The sequence below is a fragment of the Rhipicephalus sanguineus genome, unplaced genomic scaffold (assembly GCF_013339695.2).
Source record: "Rhipicephalus sanguineus isolate Rsan-2018 unplaced genomic scaffold, BIME_Rsan_1.4 Seq12058, whole genome shotgun sequence".
Lineage (NCBI taxonomy): Eukaryota > Metazoa > Arthropoda > Arachnida > Ixodida > Ixodidae > Rhipicephalus > Rhipicephalus sanguineus.
In genome coordinates, this window is record NW_023614485.1 from 34,977 (window position 1) to 45,083 (window position 10,107).

Here is a 10,107-nt window from a genome sequence, read left to right on the forward strand (position 1 = left end):
TGTGTGTAATGCTCTCGCCTCGTCCGTTCTTTCTGGCCAGCTGTGGTCCGGAGATCCGTGACAAAAATAAGTGGCGAGCCTGCCAGGATCCTTTTTCTTATTTTTTGTTGTGGATCTCACGGATTTCTATTCGGCAGGGAGGATGGACTTGACGAAGATTTTAGAGTTAGCAGTAAAGCTTGGGCTGTCGGGTGAAGAAGCAATACGCCTCTATGATCGCGAGGAAAAGAGGCTGAGAGATGAACGAGCGCAGGCACGCGAGGAGAGGCGCGAGAAAAGGCGCGAAGAGGAGGAACGCGAAATCAGGAGGATTGAGCTCGAGAAGGAGTTCATTCTGCGGAAACAGCAGACTTTAGAGCGAGGTTGCGAGAGGAGCACAGATGATAGGGGCTCCATAGCAGAGACAGAACCTCCAAGATCGACGCGAGTCTGTCCCAGAAAAGTGATTGCTCCTTTGGACGACAGACGAGAAGACCTGGTTGTTAACTTGCATTGGTGTGAGCGGACAGCCTTAGGTCAAGATGGGGAGCACAAAATGAGGTTGGCAAAGGCCACAGATGATAACATAGGAATTCCAAAGGTGGATTTACTGCGGGAATGCGGAAAGCCTGATGTTCACAGCTGTGATTCGGTAGAAGAAATGACTAGCGAGCATGGGAGCTGTATGAAAGGAAATGGACTAGTAATTAGCAAAACCAGAGAAGTGGACTCAGATGTGGCTTGTAGATCGAGTAATGAAGTGGGTAGTGAACGGCACGCCGAAGATAATGATCAGGGACCTCAAGAAACGGTCGCTGCTTTGACTGGGGTCGCAGAAATCGAGAGCAGCAGTTCGCTGAAAGATACGCGTCTTGAAGAAAAAAGCACAGGGCATACGCAAGACATAGCAGTACTGGAGAGTGAGAGTTTCATTGGCTTGGCTGACACTTGCGGTGTTGCTCAGTCAAAGCATTGTAGAAAGAACGCCCCGAAAATTAATCAGAGATACCTGTATGCTAAGAGAGTTGTGCAGAAGCTCGGCCGTAGTTACGTAGTGAGGACGCACCCTAGAAAAGTCGTGTGGATGAGGCGTTCCATGATCGTTAAGAGCAGGAATAAAGGCAGCGTTTGTACTAAGCGTTCGCAACGACGGACAGTACAAAGACGCGGAAGAAAGTCGCGAAAGACGCGCAGCGTGAGGAGGAGAAAACGAATTTGGAATTGATACTTGTCATGCGCTAGAAAAGGAATTGTGATGATGTAATTAGCTTGTGCATAGAGCAAACCTAGTTTGGTGTTGACTTAACCATCGTGTGCTTACAAAGCTATTTTGAACATGCACTGACTGTGAGTGATCCTAGTGTATTGGTGAAGTGTCCCAGAAACTGCTCAGTGATAAGATTATTAGGAGTGTGGTGGTGTTCTAGTGTTAGCACAAGACAGATCGTGGAAAAGATCGGATTGTTACTCGTGTCAAGGTACCGGAGGTTTGAAGCAGTTTTCTTCCGGAGAAAACTCTTGAAGGAGGGGGCCATTGTCACATATAAGATGTGACTGGAGAAAAGTGATCAAAGAAGAGGAAGATGCCAAGTGCAGCATGACGTATAACCGCACGAATAGAAGAAGAGGAAAACGAAGTGGGGCATATAAAAACGAAGGTGACGTGGCCAGAGGGGGCCTGGGGTGTTCGAACGGCAGCGCGTGAGCTTGGACAGCTGGGGACGAGCGTCGCCGGCCTGTGTTCCGGGCGCTCCGGCTCTTCCTCGTGCTACGGCATCGCACCGTAGCCACTGCCGGTTCGAAGACACGTCCACGGACCTGGGACTACCAGCAACGCCCAGGACGCGCCATCGGCTTGTGCACCGAGCGCACCGACCTACGGCACCGCTCCGTAGGCTTCGACCGAGCCAGATTCTCCTCCCGGGAGACGCTGGCCATCTCCAGGACCTGCGACGCCCAGGTCACTGAACCCGGTGCTGCCCACCCTCGTCTACAACGCCAGTCCGCATCCGGCCACGGTTAAAGCCTGGGACATCGACTGGGACGCCGACTTCCACGCCTGTGCCTCCGCAACGCCTCGCCTCTGGGACAGAACACCGCGAATGGTGTAAGCGATGAACGCTCCGTACTTTTAACTCTTTATTTCCGTTCCTCAATTGATAACTGTGTTTAGCGCTATTTTTTTGTGTTCCTTTTTAATTTTTGCAGTGGTTTGGGATAACAATGTGTGTTTTTTTTCTTTTTTTTGTAATTAAATAGTTGTGTGTAACGCTCTCGCCTCGTCCGTTCTTTCTGGCCAGCTGTGGTCCGGAGATCCGTGACAGACATTATGTGCACTTTGTTGATGCTGTGGCTGATGACGATGAATAATTGTGTCAGAGCGTTTTGTAATGGGTTGGAAGCATTCAACAACCCACTCGTTGCGCAGTTAGCATTGTTTGACGCCAGGTTACAGAATTTGCGTTGTGTGACGCCTGGTTGTCATTTTACTCTTCTACCAGGCTACATTACATACGTTAATGCGGTTCCTGCCCGACATGAAGCCTGCATAGGGTCTTTTTGCGAAGCAGTTTCATGCACCGGCGTGGCTCTGAGGTAGAATACTGGGCTCCCACGCAGAGGGCCCAGGTTCGAACCTCGTTCCATCCGGGTTATTTAGTTGTTTTTTTTTTTTATTTCGCGCGACAGCGGTTACGGACACTGGCGGCGGCGGTGGCGGCGGACAACTACGGCGCCAAAAACGGCCCTTGTTGTGATCTCATAACAGCTTTCGCTCTAAAAAGCTGTAAAAAACCTTAAAGGCTACAGCGCACAAAGACGGGGACAACAGAATAAAACACAGGATGGCGCTTCGTCCTGTGTTTTCTTCTGTTGTCCCCGTCTTTGTGCGCTGTAGCCTTTAAGATGCAATACCAACTAGCCCACCAAGCCATACTTGTGAACTGTAAAAAACATTCGAATTGGTGAACACATAGTGTAGGGTTGCGCGAAAGAACACGGACGAAGGGAAGTGGACAGGACGGGCGCAAATCCTGCGCCCGTCCTGTCCACTTCCCTTCGTCCTTGTTTTTCGCGCAACCCTACACTATGTGTTCGTCTGTGCACAACTAGCCCAAATGAGAGCTTTACTGCTTCGAATTGGGGCCGTAACGCTCAGGAGCTCCAGAGCGCGGGGCCTTTTAGCTGATATTTACCGCAAGAGCGATTACAACCGGATGTGCTGGTGGAAGAAAATTATAAAAATGCTCTTCTGGATGAAGATCCATGGATAAAGTACATTTGAGGACAAGTGTCAAAGCGTTCCTACCGTTCACGGACGCTAAGCTCGTAAAATTCGATATTGTTCCATATATATGTGTCTAGTTTTCCCAGATTTCATTCCGCGATGTCTAAAACAGAAGAGACAGACATTTTAGCGGCACGCGTGTAGTTATTACTGAACATTGCTTTAAATACGTGCAGCGCGACGCCTGAAACGAGCTGTCAGCAGCGCTTTTGGAACAAACGACGTCCGCCGATAAATCACCGAAACACTGTCTCGCTCCCGATTGGCCAACGCCTGCTCTAGAGGAGGCGTTGCGTCGGCGTCCTCTGCGGAGGGCACGTTGTGTCGTCGAGCCAACTTGCACAGCCGAAGCTGCGTCGGCACCGAGCATGGCACCATGGCTTATTTGGGACGCACGCGCGAGCGCTGTTTATTTAGCGCAATAATCTTAGCTCCTGGTTCTGACTGGAGACACCAATATTAAGCGGCATTTTTTGACAGGGCGATTGACGACGGTAACGGCCCCAAACCCGAGTCTTTGGCGCAGTTTGGCGAAATTTACGTCGATATTATCAGGATGGCGAAGTAAATCTAATTTGGCGCACTTTGGCGCAGTTGGCGCAAGAGTGGAATCACTGAAGATCAAATAAATCTAGTTAAGACACCGGTTATATTCTGCCGTTTTTCGATTTCCTTATGGGTGGGCTGCGAAATATTAAATCTCTTCATTATCAAATTTCTTTAGTTTGTTTAATGTCGGTCGAATGCTGAACTGATTCTATTAAAAAATAGCCTTATATATTTTGCATATTGCGAGAACGAAGCAATAGCCCTGTGGTTTTATCGGCTTTTAAATATCCGTTTTTATGATTACAATGTTGACATTCTTTTCCAAGATCAACTTGAAACGCTTCGCATGAACGGATCAAGCACATATTCCCTAACTGCCTATTGCCATAATAAATGTTACTTCATCTGCTTGTCGTTCTTATATATAAATATATATATATATATATTATAGAAAGCCTCACGACTCCTGGCATCTTGTTCTACACGAAACCTCTCAGTAAAAAGAATATGTGGCTCCACTTGGTACTGTGAAATTTAGTAGTATAGAAGTTCTGCGCTGCGTTTAAAATGTCGTCGACACTACTGATAGCTATTATGATTATGTTTCACTCGATAATCTTATTCTTTCAAATATAAATACTCTGAGCTCACGAAGGCATGTGTTAAAGGACTTTTTCCCAAATTTTTACTAGCGTTTTTGTGTATTTATGTCCGTCTGTGACAGCTATCACCAATGAGACCACATTTTCGAATGCCTGGCCCGATCCATCTGGCCTTTTCAATCTTCACCTTTATTCTTCTAGTAACAGACTTGAAACGTCCTCCGGGGCTAAAAGCTGCCGTAAGCAGCTTGACTGGACCCAGGAGGCGTTGTAACATGACTGCGCCATAACAGTAAAGGTTTCGGTACAAAACTGGAATGTAAATTCGACTCTCAGATACAACTTTACGACAGGATGTTTAACATTCAGCAAGAGACATTGTTGTGCAATATCGAGGCAGTAAAACAAAATGGTGCTAAGAGGTTTATTGGCAGAGAATGCGTGTGAACAAGCAGCGGACAGCAGCGTTCGGCCAAGCGCAGCAACCACGAGCTCACGCGATGGCGATGCCGCTGAGGCCGCAGAGCAATGTCGCTGAGGCCACTCTTCTTCTCTAGATCGCCCTCCGCAGAAAAAGGCGCCATCCTGGTGGCTAGGGTGAGGACACAACGATTGGATCGTAATACGGCTTGATGCGAGAGACGTGGACAAGTTCGCGGCCACGATAGCGTAGATCTGTCGATGGCGTGATGGGCTCCACGAGGTAATTGACGGAGGACGTTTGCTCTACAACGCGGTATGGTCCGAGTATTTGGCAACGAGTTTTGCGGAGCGGCCGGGTGCGGTAGCGGTTACCCGAAGCCATACCAAAGAGCCAGGGGAAACGTTGGTGCCGAACGGTCGCCAGGTTGACCGATTGCTGCTGCCACTGGTCCTCGGTAGAAAAGGAGCGGGCAAGCTGGCGGCATTCTTCAGCATGTCGGGCAGCTTCGGACAGAGGGGTACTTTCGGACTGGTCAGGCTTATATGGTAGAATGGTGTCAATCGTATTAGAAGGTTCTCGTCCGTATAGAAGAAAGTACGGGGAAAATGTAATAGTAGCTTGTACCGCAGTATTGTAAGCGTAGGTGGCGAAAGGGAGAACTTGGTCCCAATTTGAATGATCGGAGGCGACGTACATTGATAGCATATCGCCAAGAGTATGGTTGAAGCGCTCTGTCATGCCGTTCGTTTGCGGATGGTACGCTGTACTTGTGCGGTGCACGATTCGGCATTCGTCAAGTAGTGCGTTCAAAGCGTCGGCAAGGAAGGCACGACCTCTATCGCTTAAGAGCTCGCGAGGGCACCATGGCGCAGAACGAAATGTCGCAACAGAAATGTTGCAAAGTCACGGGCTGTGGCAGTCGGCAGTGCGGCTGTTTTGGCATATCGTGTCAGCTGGTCTATCGCAACGATAATCCAGCGGTTACCTCCTAGAGTTGATGGCAGCGGTCCGTATATGTCAATGCCGACACGGTCAAAGGGTCGACTAGGAAAGGGAAGAGGTTGCGACGGATAGACTTGTGCGGCAGTAACTTTCGTAGTTGGCACTGAGCACACGAGCGAATGAACTTCCGCACGTAGTTATACATGCCGCGCCAATAAAAGCGCAGTCGAAGCCTAGCGTATGTCTTGAAGAGGCCTGCATGCGCGCACTGTGGGTCCGCGTGGAAAGCATCGCATATAACAGCTCGGAGATGGCGGGGTATCACAAGAAGCCATTTGCGCCCGTCGGAAAGGTGGTTGCGTCGATAAAGAAGGTCATTCCGGATGCAAAAGTTGGTAGCCTGGCGCGGAAAGCACGAGACGGGGAAGAGGTGGCAGGGTCAGAAAGGATGCCGAGGAGGGCACTGATCCAGGGATCCTTCCGTTGCTCCGCCGTTATGTTGCGTAGGGCGGGTGATGCAAGTGCAGGCTCAAGGGCAGATAGGCAAGCACCGTCATCCGATACCCGTGAGCGAGAAAGGGCGTCAGCGTCCGTGTGCTTGCGACCGGATCTGTAAATAACGCGGATGTCTTACTCCTGAAGTTTGAGGGCCCAGCGAACAAGACGTCCAGACGGGTCTTTAAGAGTGGATAGCCAACAAAGGGCGTGGTGGTCAGTGACTACGTCAAATGCGTGACCATACACACTGTAAAAAATTCACCGTAGTTTTACGGTGAAAGTACTGGGAGCTGATGCTGCCAAGCTTTTACCGTAAAAAAATTGTGACCCGTATTTCAAGTTTACGGTATGCATGCCGTCTATATAATGATATCGTGTAGAAAAAATCTAGCCACTGTTTTTTCACTCCACAGTACTTAACCAGTAAAAATAGACCACAACCAGTAAAATCTACGTTGCGCCAATTTTGTGTTTTTTAGTGTTTAAGCCGTTAAATATACGCTGGTTACACGGTATATTCATCGTTATTCGTCCTTACACAGTGGTGTGTATATTCATCGTTACACAATGGTGTGTAAAACCTCAGCAGCAACGTTTTCTCGTGTTGTAGCCGACCGTAAAGATGGAGTGCACTATGAAACATGCATACCAACATTTTCTGACTTTCTAACCTTTAAGCCGTAATATTGGCAGGCCCTGTGAAATGAGCATGACATTTTGCTGGTTTTCTAGATTAGCAGTGCAAAATGAAGACTAACATCTCTTTTGCGTATAGGCAACTGTCTACCCTTATTATTGGAACGGAACTCATGCAGATTTGTCAAATTAGGTGATTTGTAATGTACACAAAAGTATTCTCGTTATTAAATGCCCAAGCGACCTCATGGTGTGAAATTCGTTCGACCTGATTTACACAGTTGCAGCTCTGCTGTTTTTCTGCCATGCAGGTACCTATGGCACTCAGACAAAGCCTAAAAACTGCATGCTTGGATTGGGGCACCGCTTTAAAATGTGAAGTGTAAATATGCTGACAGGAAGACATGCTGTGGAAAGGGGCAATACTGCTATTTATTAAAGTTCTCCACACACCTGGATTCTGCATTTGGCATATATCCATTCCAGGCAAAAGAAATAAGATTATCATAATTTCTTTGGAACAGTTTGATCCATCTTGTACTTATTTAAGTCTTCACAAATCTGCAAAAAAAAAACAAAAGAGCGTAAGACAATACAATATTGTGCTCTTCGTGGAGAGACTATATAACACTACTTACGATGGGACGTTTAGGCAATGGAGGTTTAACCTACAGTACTCAGGCTGTTAGTATGTAATGAGCGGCCACAGCAGAATATAGAATTGAAAGAGTAGAGTGATTTCAGACAATGATCTTCTCACGGCACCTTTATATGAAAGAATAAATCGGTTATAAAGAGACAGTTGTCTGAGTACCTCCGTCTGTGCTTTACTTCTATCATCAGCCTTAACATGTCCGCTCTGAAACAAGGCATCTCCAACTTTCCTTCTATAAACCGTTACCAAGTAGCTGCACCAGCCTCAGCGCTCTATATTTCATAATTTCAGCTTCCCGTGTCCTTCGTGTCTCCCTACAACACTTGCTACTGCTTCGAATCCACACCTTCATCCAAAGTGACGATCTGTTTATATTTACACTTAATGCACTTCCCATTCATATATTTTTCTTGCTTTCAGCGACTATATCATTACCAGCATTTTTCTCATAATTTATTCGGTTCTCTTCCGGCCCTTTCATGTTAATTTTCATTTAATCTCGAATGCATGTATTATCCTGTCCTATATAGTTGAGTACTGGCAAGACATAGCTTGTGCAAGCCTTCGTCCTGACAGATACTGGAAAGCCGCGACTATGAGTACCAGCGAAGTGTATTTCACGGGTTCTTAGCTTCTTTATTATTTCACTCTTATTGGCTTAGTTAATGGAACTCCATGGCCAAAGCAAATGAATTTATTTATCAGTTCTATTCTTTCATGTCTTAGCGTTAACAGATGTTCTATTACTTACCATTTGAACATTACGTTTTCTTCCAACTCCTTGTTAGGACCACCCTAGTGTTTCACTTTTTTTGTTTCACCATCAACCTCTGAAGCTGTCTCGTGATTCAAAAAATAAAACGTTATCATCACAAAATTTCAAATCGCTCATAGCTTCACTATAAATTTTTATTTAAAAACTCTCCAATGCCATTTCTCTGATGCCTCCTGTAAGTATGCAGTGAATACCATTGCATAAGTAGTCGCTCTATACCTGACACTTTTGCTAATTGCAATTTTCCCACTTTTTCGAGGGGAACTAAGCTTGGGGCACAGTCACAATAGATATTTGACATATGCCTCATCTGCAGTCTAGTTGCTAAACGATAACCGCCTATTTACATTGCATGAAGTCCACAAAACATTTTGCCTTCTAAACAGGCAACGCAGCTGTTCTCAGCCACTGCACATCAACTACTGTCAACTTCTGATGAGTGTAATGAAAACGAAGTAGGTAGACGACGCTAACAATACTGTGTGAACGTAAATTTAACAATAAGAGGTAGAAAACTAATGCGGCTAGGAAAGATATCCAGATGACAAAGTAATCAATGCACCCCTCAGTAATCTAACAGTAGAAAAGTTATAAGGAGAATGTCCGAGAACAAAATGGCACAGGCCTAATTAGTTTATCCCTCGTGGTTTCTATGTTGCTCTAAACCAACATTTCCCTCTCGAAGTGTCTTCATAGCAACATTGGCCAGCAAAATAACTTTAGGCTACGTTGTATTTGCAACATTGTGCATCCATACAGAACTCCTGGAAAATGCACAATTGGCATCTCCAGCATTAGCTACTCGGGCATAGAGCGAACCAAGCTGCCCAAAAAATGTTTAGAATGTTGGCTTTATTTTGGTTCACTTATAAGGCTAGACTTTAGCCAGAAGTTTTAACATGTGAAGTTCGTTTGTTGTAGTAGTAGGATGGACAACTGCTATGGTCCGTTGTATTAATACTTCTACCTCAAGGAAATGCAGCCAGGAAATGCTACTCACCTAAACATTCCATTCAGAATCCATGAATGTTTTGTCAAACTGAAGACTTTTGGGTTGTCCTTCCTTGCCTTTTGTCAGCCTTGCTTCCATGATCTACGTTAATACCAGAGGTGCCCTGTACTTAAAGTAGGAAGAAACAATGCTAAATATTGCAGTAATGAAGCTGCTCATGAGCTTGTACCCAGATTCGTAGTAATTTCCAAAATACATTCCAAAAGTTATGCAGGTTCTAAATGTTGAAATTTTGTGTCTAAACGCTATCCATAAATTTTGTTTATACAGATATTGCTCCTTCTTATAAATCACCGAATCTAGCATAAATCTTAACCACTAATCTGCAGCAACGTTTCACTGTACTAGTACTGATTTTATGCTGCAGCAGTGGCTTAGTGATTAAAGCATCTCCCTGACATGCGCATGATTTTCATGTTATGACTTCTCATTTATGTTCGTCATACAGTCATGTTACGCCATACCAATTTTGGTGCACATTCGATTAACCAAGCGACCAGGAGAGCACAAAGTCGTAGGCGGCTAGATAGATAGATAGATAGATAGATAGATAGATAGATAGATAGATGATAGATAGAAGTATAGATAGATAGATAGATAGATAGATAGATAGATAGATAGATAGATAGATAGATAGATAGATAGATAGATAGATAGATAGATAGATAGATAGATAGATAGATAGATAGATAGATAGATACGCTCAAAGTCGCAGAAGTTCGCTAAGAAATGCTTCGCATTTAAAAATT

General features: G+C 45.6%; 1 long non-coding RNA gene across 2 annotated transcripts; it reads right to left on the bottom strand.

Annotated features, from left to right (window-relative positions):
• Positions 1-7,331: 7,331 nt before the first annotated feature.
• On the bottom strand, positions 7,332-9,418 carry LOC119376447 (uncharacterized). 2 transcript variants are annotated; one of them, XR_005180572.2, is made up of 4 exons: positions 9,347-9,418; positions 8,323-8,407; positions 7,555-7,598; positions 7,332-7,477 (listed from the first exon to the last, which is right to left on the bottom strand). It is a non-coding gene; the product is annotated as an uncharacterized LOC119376447 (long non-coding RNA). The 2 variants fall into 2 exon arrangements; XR_005180571.2 differs by having other exon boundaries at positions 7,555-7,681.
• Positions 9,419-10,107: the final 689 nt, after the last annotated feature.